The following is a 14496-nucleotide window of genomic DNA, read 5'->3' as shown; positions in this document are numbered from 1 at the left end:
TTTTTAATTTGCAAATACATCTAATAAATTAAAATAAAAATGATATTAATTTAATTAAAAAGAAATACATATATGTACAACTACACAGTAAATATAAACATAAGTATAAATGTGAAGTAAATGTAAATATAATTTATTACATGTATTGGCATATAAAACAAAACCTGTTGCCGTTGAGTCAGTGCCGACTCACAGAGACTCGAAAGAACAGATTAGCACTGTCCCATAGGGTTTCCAAGGTGCACCTGGTGGATTTGAACTGCCGACAGTTTGGTTAGCAGCCATAGCTCTTAACCACTATGACATACAGAGTAAATATAAGTGCAAATGCAATGAAAAAGTTAATACGATTATTTATATAATACACAGTTATAAGCGCACATAGATATCAGACTTTTATTAAATTAATTTAGTTATTAAACATGTTATATTATATACATAATTACTTTGGATGTCATTTTTCAGTCCTTCACACAATTTGTATATTTTAAAATGTTTAAGTACAAGGTTACAAGGCAATACACATTTAAAAATTTTTTTTGGCTTTTTTTTTCATTTTGTGAAAAATACCAGGTAAAATAAAATAATGTGTCATTACTACAGATGAAGTATTATTCACTATAGTTTGTGATATTTTGAAAATATGTGCTAATGCAGTTTTTATTCCACTTAATACCTAATTGTCCTTAGTGTACATATGTCTCCAATAATGTAATTAATTGTAACATAGATCCAATGTGAAAAGTTTTAAAAAGAAAATGTTCAAAAATTCCTGACAAAGAAAAACAGCATTTATATTACCTTCCTTAGAGGACAATAAAAGGTTGTAGTGCCAGAAGAAGCAAGAGAACTTATTTGGCATGAGGAAGGAAGTTAGAAAAAATTTCTACAGGGAAATAAGCAACTTCAGATTCAGCCTCACAAACTCAGTTAGTTGTAAAGAATCTTAGTTAGAAAACCCCAATGAATCTGGGAATTAGAAATCTAGAAAGCCTGTGACTGGAATTCAGTGCTGAATCATCCTTGGGTTCACTAGTGCATGGGACAGTCACAGAAGGGTAGACAGAGCAGGATGGCTCTGTGTCCCTGTCCCCAGGTAGAAACCCCAGGTTTTTGCTCAACATGACTCATATTGAACAAGAAATGAGAGACAGAAATGGGGGAGCAGGAAAGACATCTTTATTTCACTGTACAAGGAAAATGAGTCAGTCAGAGCTGCTGCCGCCAAGACTGCTCACCAAGAGCAAGGAGACAAGTTACTTTAAAAGGGTTTAAAAGTAAGGAGTTCATACAAGTTGATTTAGAAAATAATATTGGAGTCATTGTTCCCTGTCCTTGAGCATAGAGAATGTGACCCAGCTGGAGCTAGACTCACAAGGACTCACAAGGACACATCAACTGGGCCCTGAGATATAAAGACAATAGCTAAAATAATCTTGAAATATGCCTTTTAGGGAACATTTCACATGAACCAATCAAATAAGAACACAAAAGTCTTTCTACTCTTATCTTTTTTCTATTAACATTTAGTGACTAGAAAATTTGTTGGACCAATGGAGACCCTCCTGACTGTCATTACTGAAACCTGTAACAATGATTGTTAAGAAAGGCAATTCAAAATGTAGGATCACAATTTCTAGCCAATCGGTGAAAACATGAAGCTTTCAATAGTTTTGCCCATTTGTAATGTTAATATATACTGATGACTCTGTAACCTTTTTGGACTCAGGCAGAGATGGCTGTAGCAGCAAGCTTGTCCATTTTTCTACTTTTGTCTTGGAGGCAGATTACATGCAGAATAAATTAACCCTTCAACTCAGATATCAAAGAAAATTTTGTTATCTTAACAGCAAGAAACCCAATTATTTGTTTTAGATGCCATTTAACATTAAAGCTCCTAAAAATCTCATAAACTCAACCATTACACTTTAGTCAGGCAGGTAAAACTTTTGACTATTATCAAATAAATTTCTTTTTCAATAAACCTATTAAACATTGTCTTTGTTGCATATCCTTCATAGTAAAAATGGCAAAAAAAGAACATGTTCATTAACAGACTTAACTATATATATTTTTTCTCTTGTAGTATAAAAAGCAACAATATGTTAACTTAAATTACGACAAATATCTACTAACTCATTTTAACATCACTAAGCTACCTAAAATGTCTTAAAAATTAGTTTAAGCTTGTATACTGTAAAACATAACTGTTGCTGAAACAAAGTATGTTCAAACATTCTAAGTTTTCATTCAACTTTCACAATTTCTCATTTTTTTTCAATCTAATTTTAGGCTTCAAAGAGTTTATCAACTGGCTTTGGAAATCACAAAGTCTCTGTTCGACCAGTTTACTGATATGTATATAACCTTCTCTGGCTACTCTAGGAAACATTTTTTCCAGGCCATTTCAGATATGTCTCATTGTGATTTCTATTTTTTGGCTTCTTAAAGTTCCCCGACTATAGACAGAACTTGTTTACAGCTCTTTTATGACTGGGATTCACCCAATTTCTGATAACTATGGGAAAGCAGCAGTTCTTTCCTGTCTTCTTTTTGTATTAAAAGGATCTCCATCTAGTCAAAAGGGTCTTTCAAAAGCTCTTCTGTAGCTACAGGACCTTGGAGACTGGGTACCAGGGAGGCCTAATCCTCTGCTGCCCTCACTCTCTTGACTCATGAAAGACACTTACATATGTTTAAGTTGACCTAGGAATTATGAAGCACAAAAGGTAACTAATTTCTTTCCCTTTTACTGTTCTGGAACTGCTACTTTTACTTTAAGACAAAATTATTCTTTTTCCTTAAATAAAACACATTTCATATAATATGTAGCTTAAATTACTTAGAAAGTTTTCACTTTTAAGATTAACATAGTATAGAACATAAAGACCTTAGTGTACTTTTCAAATAGACCAATTTATATAAAAGTTTCTCCAAGTAGCTATTAAAAGTCTAAATCATAAGACAGACACAAGACACAGTTTTTCTTGGATGAGAAAAGAATTGAGGTTCTAAGACAGCCTTACAAAAAACACTAATTTTCAGCTATAGTCTCCAATCTAATACAAGACAGAAACTTAGATACAATGCTCTAGACCAAAAGCAAGCTCTCAGAACAAAAGGAGACAGAAAGACCACACAAACTCACCGAACAACACCACACAAAATAAGGATATGGGGGATTATAGTTTCTTAAAGAGTATACAGAATTTTTTGGTAAGATCGGCTCAATCCAGCAGAAAAAAACAGTTCTAGATAAAACTTATTAACTTACCAGGGACTCAGATAGAGGAATATTAGACCTTTTGACAAAGCCTGAGCATCAAGCATAAGTTTCTCAAAGAGGAAAATACAACACGAACGAAAATTCATTTTGCCAAATTGGTCACTGATCTTCCAAATTACTTCCAGTATCTTTAGTTTATAGTGTTTTTAAATATGAACCCCAAACAAGTGTCTCGGTAGCAGGGGGGAAATCCAGGCTCATTTACCAAAGATGTTAAGCTCTAAGGTTCAAGCTTCTGATTTTCTTATTTTTGAACTTAATTCATTCTGATGACTAAAGACCATGTCTCTTATTTTAGACCTTAAATATACTAGTTCCTCCAATTGGAAAGTATAGTTCACCAAAAGAGTTACTGGATATCACTCTAAACTACATGATCAAGCAAAAATATAAGAAAGATTCTCCATAATCAGTTTTTCAAATACATATGCCAAACAAAACTTTAGAAAACATAAGAAAGAGAACAAAAAATAGTAAGGAAAGGTTTGTTTTCTGAAAGCACTTAACCCATCGGTGTTGAAGGGAAGTTGAGTGGGAACACTTGGGTCCAGAAGATAGGGCCTCTCTTTGTCAGCTTCTATTCCTCAGTACAGGTCTCCTTGAGGTTAACTGGACTCATAGCTTCAGAAACCCTTGACGACTACACCGTTGACTTTTGTAGGGAAAAAACATCACAAAGTTTAGTAAAGCAAAAGAAAATTTTATTCGTCTGGCTGGGTTTAGAAACACAACTGTAATCTCTGACCTCATTAAGGCAAGGTGACGTGATATAACAAAATAGCCTTAGATTTTTTATTAGTCCAAGAAAGTAGTCTGTGCAGTTGCATTAGACAACAAGCTACTGGGTTACACGCTGTAACACCCTTACAAACACTAGATTTATTTGGTTGGTTACCATCGGGAATAAGTACATGGGCTAGATCATTACTGCAAGGAATAGTAATATTCTTAGTCTACATCCTGATAGTATTAGACATAATAAAGTTTATCCTCTATAGTCTGACACACTTAAAAGGCAAAAGAAGGCCCCCTGCTAAAATGCTTGTGCTCATTGAATCAGCTCACTCTCCGCAATGCGATTGACAAGAACGTCACACTTACTTAAGATTCTGGTGAAGAACCAGATTGTATCCAGTGGAAAACCAGCAGCATGAGTTTAAAGAGACTGCAATGGTCACCATTTAGGAACTCAACTAAGTCCAAGTATTGATCATCAATGTGCTATCTCTAATCACCGATCAAAATGAAGGAATGGTTTTGAAAATAATATTGGAGTCGTTATCCCCTGTCCTTGAGGATAAAGAACATGACCCAGCTGGAGCTAGACCCACAAGGACTCACAAGGACACATCAACTGGGCCCTGAGATATAAAGACAGTAGCTAAGACATGCTTGGAAAATGTCTTTTACGGAACCTTTCCCAAAAGCCAATCAAGCAGAACAGAAACGACTATCCACTCTTATCTTTTTCTATTAATATTTAGTGAATAGAAATTTTGTTGCACTAGTGAAGACCCTCCTGAATCTTATTACTGAAACCTGTACGAATGATTGTTAAGAAAGGCTATTCAAAATGTAGGATCACAGTTTCTGTCCAATCAGTGAAAAGGCAAAGTTTTCCGTAGTTTTGCTCGTTTGTAATGTTAATATATACTGATGAGTCTATAACCTTCCTTGGACTTGGGCAGACATGGCTGTAGCAGCATGCTTGTCCATTTTCCTACTTTTGTCTGTTCTATAATACCTCCTTGAATTTAGACCGCCATGGCTGTGGCGGCTTGCTTGTCCACTTGCCCATTCTTGCCTATTCTGTAACATTCCTTGGATTTGGGCAGACATGACTCTGGCAATAGGCTCATCTGATTTCCCACTTTTGCCTTTTTGAATATATGCTGAATAAAACTTTCTTTTTGCTTTACGAAACTTTGTGATTTTTTCCCCCTACAGCAAAATTGTGTCAGCAACATTCTTAACCATATTATGCAGGCGCAATGGGGTTTACATATAACCTCCAAGCAAAAAAAAAAAAAAAAACAGGATTCCAACACAAAGCTGGATAGGGGGCAAGCAGCAAAGGAAACAGGATTTTTAATGCAACACTGTGGGGCCTCTGCCTCATTCCCAGGAGACATCACAGCACCAAGGATGGCATGGACATGGGGATGTCATGGAAATGAGAAATGGGGTATGGAGGGCATGAGATGCCAGCTACAACAGTGAGTGGACTGAGGATGGGGCTTGGATTGGAGGGACTTTGTCTTCAGTGGAAGCCAAGGTAGAGGCCAAGCAAACATGTGAGGACAGAATGCCGAGACTCTCCCCCATAATGCACTCAGGGCATAATCTCTGCTTGGAGAGCAGACTAGAAGTTACATGAGGGCAAGACAGGGATGCATCAAAGTCAGACTCATGCCTACAGTTATGAGAGACATGCCTATGGGAAGGCTTGTAAGACCAAGGGAAGGTTTCATAACAAAAAACAGTTGCCCCATATTTATAGTTATGGTTGTATTCATGAAGTCACGCTCTTGTCATCCTGTCTCCTAATTTAGTTCCAGTGAGAAAGAGGAAGTAGAGAAAGCAGATGAATCTTGACTTAGCAGAGTCTAAACCTTGGACTGGTTGCTATGAGTCGGAACAGACTCGAGGGTAACTGGTTTTTTTTTTTTTTTTTTTTTTTAACCCTTGGACTGGAGTCCTGGTGGTGCAGCAGTTAAGTGCAAAAGCTAGTATCCAAAAAGTTGGCAGTTGAATCCACCAGTGGAAACCCTTTGGGGCAGTTCTACTTTGTCCTATAGAGCCGCTATGGGTCAGAATCAATGACAATGAGTTTTTTTTTTAAACCTTGGACTGACCAATTGCACACCCACAAATGATTCAGTCATCTTGCAAGAAGAAGTTTATTATTTTTATTTTTTCTTCTGTAAATGAAAATTGGGTCTGATGAAATTAGGTAAGTTCATTAATAGAGATATAAACTAATATTTCAGTATACAAGAGTGATAAAATACAGAAAGTAAAATGCAAATGAAGTCATAGTAAAATGCAAATGAAAGCTGAATAATCACAACATATCTATTAAAGCTGTGATTATCTGTGTTATTTCCAGAAGGTATCCCCCCAATCCCCAATATAGACAATAGTGTATGGCTTCATGCCCAGGTAATTTCAGATATTCTTATGTAGTCTTCAATGCAATTCCAGTTTATATTTTTGTAGGAAAATGTACATTAATAATTACAAATTATTTAACTATAAAGATAATTCACAAAGGCTTAGGAAGTTATGTATATTTTAGAAAGAACTTGAAGTAATCCATTTTTTCATTTTTATAGATCTGCACATAGTATGATGCACATAAAACTTTTACAAGGAAAGAAAGTGCAACCATTAGCATCAGCACAGGCTTCCCTTATTCACATCATAAAATTCATATTATGCTGAATCATTCATCTCACATGTTAAATAATTTTTAGGGGAAATTCTGACGGTATGTTATGCTATATTAACCAGGAAAATCAATGCTAGCTATAATATTAGGAAAGTTCAGTGTCTCCACATAGCAAAATTTACTTGCCTTTAATGTCACATCCAGACATGGGTTAGATTGTCCTCTTTCTTTTGTAGCTGTACCATACTGAATTACATGACCTCCCAGGGTCTCCGCGGCAGGAGAAGACAGAGATGTGGCTGGAAGTGCAACACTTCACTCAGAGTTATTGTCTGTTGCATGGAGCGAAACACATGGTTATGACTTATATTCAACGAAAGCTGGGGAATATGGAAAACCTCACAGAGTTGTTGACCACTCGTTTTGGTACATATATTTCATATAACATAAAATAATCACACAGACTATGTAAATAGTTACATTTTAAGAAAACATTGTGTATCTAGCTTTAAAAAAGAGTCTTAATAAAGCCAGATATTTATTTTATTCAATTGTATTCCTCCACACAGGTGCAGAATGAGCTGTTTCCAAGTGACAGTTAAAATACTTCTATAAATGTGAATGAAAAGATGAGTATGGGTGCATAGACACAGTCAAGCAGAGAGTGAGAAAGATCACACAAAAGCATTATCAGTAGAAACTCTCATGTTATCTCACAATAAGGTATGTCTTATAACAATATGAAAGTGAGGAAACTGACACACTGTGGTCAAATAAATCATCCAATCTAGCTGCAGGAGATATTGATGAAAAAACAAATTGAACCCTAGCATATTTAAGCATTAAGCTCTCCTAGATAGATCAGTACATTTATCTAGGTTTATTGATTGTAAACTTCTGATGTTCGATACCAGTATCTTCCAGTCAGTAGGTTTCACACTCCTGACTTAATCATTCTTTGAACTTGCTGTGTTATAGATGATATATTTTGTTAGAACCTCCATCAGAATAGAAAATCAGGGACACCAGGGATTTAATGATATTCACTTTTCTGTCCTAGGTTCTGTTAGACCTGGTATGGTAAAGGCTTTGTGTCATAAATTTGAAAATATCAGACAAAAGGATGCAGGCTTATAGTCATGGCTGTCTAGCCTTTGCACTTGAGTTACTAGCTGCTCTCCAATCTGAAAAATTCTTGAGTCCAGTTACTGAATATTTTAACCTTGCATCCCCAGTATATAGTTCAGGGAATGGCTCTGGTATTCCATATTTATTTCTTGTTTACCTTTAATATCATGACTTTTCCAGATCCCATTATCTACTCTGTTCTCTTTGTTGTTGTTAGGTGCTATTGACTCAATTCCAACTCACTGTGATTCCATATGACAGAGTAGAACTGCGCCATAGAGTTTTCTAGACTGTAATCTTTATGGGAGCTGATCACCAGATCTTTCTCCCATGGAGAAGTTAGGTGGGTTCAAGCCACCAACATTTTGGTTAGCAGCTGACCACTTAACCATTGTGGCAACAGGGCCTTAAGATCCTAAAATTGTATTAAACAATAAGTACAAATCTAGTGAATGCTGGGTTTACACAAATTTATCAATCAAAGTTATGAAGTCAACTGGTGGTCTTTTTTCAATTCACACCATTAATTTAGCAAGAATAACAACAATGAGAACCAATGATGCCATTAATAAGAGAATTAAAGAATTACCCAGGGAGATGACTCACTGACAAGGCTCAGGCATTATGTTATTGTTAGCTGACTCTAAAAGGCCAATTTCTAAGCCAGCAGAGGGAAAAGCTGAGAAACATCCTGACTCATATGTAGAATCCCACAAGAGCAGGTTTTTGTAGAAAAATGTACTTCTGAAACTGATGTCAAGGTGAGGCTAAACACAGCAGGAAAGAACTTTTGGTCTCTCTACTTTGCTTTCTAGCTGTTCATACAAGCATCTGACATTTATGTTTTTGTCTATTGCCTGATGACTTAGTATGGTTTCTAGACTTCTATGCAGTAACACATAATATTCACTGAAACTTTACGTTAGTATTTTAGAATATAATGAACACCCCTATAGGACTTTTCCCAGGGCCTTCATAACATCGTTATTCCAAAGACTATAGATCATGGGGTTGAACATGGGAGTGAGAATGGTGTAGAAGACCGACACTGTTTTATCTTGGCCTGGAGTGTGGGAAGAGATCGGCCTCATGTACGTAAAATAGATGGTGCCATAATATAGACTGACCACAGTCAAACGAGATGAGCAGGTGAAGAATGCTTTCTTCCATCCCTCAGTGGAAGCCATTTGAATAATAGCGATCAGAATGAGCCTGTAGGAGGCAAGGATGACTGAGAACAGAATAAGAAGCAGAATAGTGATGCTGATCGACATCCTAGTCTCACAGGACATGGTGTCCTTACAGGTGAGTCTCATGGCTCCAGGAAGTTTACAATAGAAATGATTAATCTCTCTGTTTCCACAAAAGAAGAACCTCATGGTATAGACTGTGTATCAAAGCATTGAGAGAGCCACTGGCTCATGAGCTTACAGCTATCTGCCTGCAGAGGGGTCAGTTCATGAGGAGAGAATAGTGTAGAGGCTTGCAAATGGCAACATAGAGGTCATAGGACATGAGGCCTAAGAGGATACACTCAGCCCCACCCAGGAATAATCCCAGGAACATCTGTATCCCACATCCAAAAACCGAGATGACTGTCCTGTGCAGAAGGCAGTCAGTCATTATCTTGGGGACAATGGCAGATGTGAACAAGATGTCTATGAGAGAGAGCTGCCACAGAAAAAAATTACATATGGGTGTGAAGGTGGGGGTCTATCAGGATTACCACAATCAGGAGATTGTTTCCAGTCAGGGTAACAAGGAACATCATGGTGATAAGGGCAAAGAGACAGAAGTGAGTTGGGATGTATTGAAGCAGACCTGAAAGAATAAATTCAGTGACTGTGTGGTTCTCCAAATGCATCATTCATGGTATCTCCCCTGTGGTAAAAGCAAATGCACATAAGTATGTATACAATTTTTAAAATTAACTTTGGTCTATGGAAGTTAAAAAAAAGCCACCAAAAAAATTTTTTTAATATATTATGTAAAGAATTCTCGGGGGAAAAAAAGGTGGAACCAGTAGAAATAAATTGATCAAATGATATTTGTCCTGTGTGTTTTAGTGCCACATGATGCAGAGTACTTTTAGACTGACTTTGCCCACTGTCTTAGTCATCTAGTGCTGCTATAACAGAAATACCACAAGTGGATGGCGTTAACAAAAAAAAGTTCAGGAGGTGGAGCCAACATGGCAGAATAGACAGACGCTTCTGTAGAGCTCTCTTTACAACAAAGGCCCCAAAAAACAAGTGAAACGAGTATATTTATGACAAGCTAGGAGCCCTGAGCATCAAAGGCAAGTTTAGAAAATGAACTGAGGGGCAGGGGAGGAAGAGAGGGTTCAGAAGCAGAGAAGAGTTACTGGACCTGAATTATGGGGAGCCCTCAGACACCATTCCCAAAGTAGAGGCAGTGGGTGGAGCTAGCTTTCAGCCAGAGTTTCCTAAGGGAGAAGCACCCAACCACACAGCCTACTCACATCTCCAGAACCAGAGAAGAAAGGTGCTTTCAGCAAAAGCTAAGTACTTGTGTATATTTTAACGTGCCCACCCACCCCCAAGTTGGCTTCAGCGGCTGAATTCCCAGGGTCTGAGATAGGCACTGTTGAGAGCTTACAGCCATCCTCCTGGCCTTGGAGGAGGAAAAAATTTGCATTTGGAGAAAAGATAATTTGCAAGCTCCACTAACAGGGGGAGCTCCGGAGAGAGGTGGCTCTTGTCCAGACAGAAATGGTCTGTGGACTTTCAGCACCTTTCCCCTCTGCATGGACATGTGTGGGCCTATTTCAGGACAATAGACCCTTGTTGGCAGACTCCAACTGTTTCAGCTGTGTGGTGCAGAGGTGGGTGTTGGAAGTTTTACGTTGCTTTGCCTATTAAACAGGGTCCTCACCTACCCACATCAGGGACCTAAGTACTGGCAGCTCTACTCGGGTCACCCAGCCACCCATGACAGGGGTCCAAGGATAACTGGTACCTCCCAGTCCTTACAACCAAAAACATTGGGTGCCCATGGTCTATTCTATCTGCAGAACCCAACCACCTGCATGATCTAGGGAACAGGGGCGTGTTTCCTCAGAGACACTAGGGGGTCATTTCTCAGCCCCCTGCCTTGTGCAGAGTGTGACTCCTTGCTGCAACCAGATACTAGTACCTACACCAATCACCCCTGCCCCTCTAAGGCTGTAGGAAAGAGCCTGTACCACATACTTGATGATGATCAGCTACCTGGACACCTGCGCTGAATTCATACAGGAAAAGTGAATGCACTCCTAGACAGATATACCTGATAACAGCTCTAGCCTTCTGGGGATGGGACCTCAGAACTCCAAAGGTGAAAATAATCAAGCTAGTTCACTCAAGCAACCCATTTGGGCATATCTAAACAAAAAAAAGAAAGAAACTAAGCCACAGTAAGCAAACGTAAACTAATACAATAACTTATAGATGGCTCGGAGAAAACAGTCAATATCAAGTCACATAAAGAAACAGACCATGATCACCTCAACACGCTCTCAAAACAAAGAATCCAGGGATCTTCAAGAAGAAAGTCCATTCCTGGGATAACTAGAGGCAGAATACAAAAGTTTAATACACAGAACCCTTCAAGACATCAGGAAAGAAATGAGGCAATAAGCAAAACAAGCCAAGGAACAAACAGATAAAGGAATTGAAGAAATCAGAAAGATTACTCAGGAACATAATGAAAAATTGAATAAACTGGAAAAATCCATAGACAGTAATCAGAAACTCAGAAGATTAACAATAAAATTACAGAAGTAGACAACTCAATAGAAAGTCAGAGGAGAAGAATTGAGCAAACAGAAGCTGGAATTCCTGAACTTGAAGATAAATCACTTGGCACTAATATATTTGAAGAAAAATCAAATAAAAATTAAAAAAAAAATGAAGAAACCTTAAGAATCATGTGGGACTCTATCAAGAGAAAAAACCTACGAGCAATTGGAGTACCAGAACAGGGAGGGATAACAGAAAATACAGACAGAATTGTTGAAGATTTGTTGGCAGAAAACTTCCCTAATATCGTGAAAGATGAGAAGATATTATAGAACTCCTCAGAAGGTAGATGTTAAAAGAAAGTCACCAAGACATGTTATAATCAAACTTGCCAAAACCAAACATAAAGAGAGAATTTTAAGAGCAGCTAGGGATAAATGAAAAGTCATCTACAGAGGAGAGCCAATAAGAATAAGCTTGGACTACTCGGCAGAAACCATGCAGGCAAGAAGGCAATGGGATAACTTATTTAAAAAATTGAAGGAAAAAAATTGCCAGCCAGGAATCATATATCCAGCAAAGCTGTCTCTTACATATGAAGGTGAAATTAGAATATTTCCAGATAAACAGAAGTTTAGGGAATTCATAAAAACCAAACCAAAAGTATAAGAAATACTAAAGGGAGTTCTTCAGTGAGAAAATCAATAATATCAGGTATCAACCCAAGACTAGAACACTGGGCAAGGCAATCGGAACTCGAGCCAGACAGGGTAATCAAAAAAACAAAGCAAGATTAAAAAAAAAAAAAAGCTCAAAACAAAGTAACAGTGATGTTATTATATAAAAGAAGACAACATTAAACCCATAAAGAGGGACTAAGAAATGTAATTACAGACATTCAATAATGGACAGGATGATACAGCAACACAAAGAAATAAAGTTAGTTTTAAATTTAGAAAAATAGAGGTAAATAATAAGGTAACCACAAAGTAGACAAACTATCCCACTCATAAAAATAAAGTACAAGGAAAAAGTAGACTCAGCAGAAACAAAATCAACAACACTGAATACAAGGAAAGGACAATGTATAAAGATAATCTACTCAGCACATAAAATTAACTGGAAAAAGAAACTCTCAACAACATACAAAAAAAAGATATTAAAATGATAGCACTAAAATCATACCTATCCATAATTATGCTCAATGTAAATGGACTAAATGAACCAATAAAGAGACAGAGAGTGGCAGAATGGATTAAAAAACACAATCCGTCTGTATGCTGCCTACAAGAGACACACCACAGACTTAGAGACACAAAAACTAAAACTCAAAGGATGGAAAAAAATATATCACACAAACAATAATAAAAAAAAAAAACGCAAGACTGGCAATATTAATTCCTGACAAAATAGACTTGAAAGTTAAATCCATCACAAAGGATAAGGAAGGACACTATATAAAGATTAAAGGGACAAAATACCAAGAAGATATAACCATATTAAATACGTATGCACCCAATGACAGAGCTGCAAGATACATAAAACAAACTCTATCAGCATTGAAAAGTGAGATAGACAGCTCCACAATAATAGTAGGAGACTTCAACACTCCACTTTTGGCGAAGGACAGAACATCCAGAAAGAAGCACGATAAAGACATGGAAGATCTAAATGCCACAATCAACCAACTTGACCTCATAGACATATGCAGAACACTCCACCCAACAGCAACCAAGTATAATTTTTTCTCCAGTGCACATGGAACATTCTCTAGAATAGACCACATATTAGGCCACAAAGCAACCCTTAGCAGAATATAAAACACTGAAATATTACAAAGCATCTTCTCAGACCTTAAGGCCATAAAAGTGGAAATCAATAACAGAAAAAGCAGGGCAAAGAAATCAAACACTTGGAAACTGAACAATACCCTGCTCAAAAAGAACTGGATTATAGAAGATATTAGGGATAGAATAAAAAATTCATAGAATCCAATGAGAATGAAAACACTTCCTATCAGAACCTTTGGGACACAGCGAAAGCAGTGCTCAGAGGTCAATTTATATCAATAAGTGCACACATTCAAAAAGAAGAAATGGTGAATATCAAAGAATTATCCCTACAACTCCAATAGAAAGAGAGCAACAAAAGAAACCCTCAGGCACCAGAAGAAAACAAATAATAAAAATTAGAGCAGAACAAAATGAAATACAAAACAGAAAAACAATTGAAAGAATTAACAAGGCCAAAAGCTGGTTCTTTGAAAAAATAAACAAAATTGATAAACTATTGGTCAAACTGACAAAATAGAGGAGAGGAAGAAAATAACCCGAATAAGAAATGAGATGAGTGGTATTGCAACAGACCCAAATGAAATTAAAAGAATCATATCAGATTACTATGGAAAATTGTACTCTAACAAATTTGAAAACCTAGAAGAAATGGATGATTTCCTAGAAAACACTACCTACCTAAACTAACACAAAGAGGTAGAACAACTAAATACATCCATAACAAAAAAATTGAAAAGGTAATCAAAAAACTCCCAACAAAAAAAAAGCCCTGGTCCAGAAGGCTGGCTTCACTGCAGAGTTCCACCAAACTATCAAAGAAGAGTTAATGCCGCAACTATTAAAGGTATTTCAGAGCATAGAAAAGGACGGAAGACTACGAAATTCATTCTATGAAGCCACCCAATCGTTGCTAGCAAAACGAGGTAAAACACCACAAAAAAAGAAAATTGCACACTTATATCCCTCGAGAACTAGGTGCTGTCCAGTCGGTTCCGACTCATAGCAACCCTATGCACAACAGAATGAAACACTGCCCGGTCCTGTGCCATCCTTACAATCGTTGTTATGCTTGAGCTCATTGTTGCAGCCACTGTGTCAATCCACCTCGCTGAGAGTCTTCCTCTTTTCCACTGACCCTGTACTCTGCCAAGAATGATG

Source organism: Loxodonta africana, unplaced genomic scaffold, assembly GCF_030014295.1.
Source record: "Loxodonta africana isolate mLoxAfr1 unplaced genomic scaffold, mLoxAfr1.hap2 scaffold_34, whole genome shotgun sequence".
NCBI lineage: Eukaryota > Metazoa > Chordata > Mammalia > Proboscidea > Elephantidae > Loxodonta > Loxodonta africana.
This window is presented reverse-complemented; position numbering follows the sequence as displayed.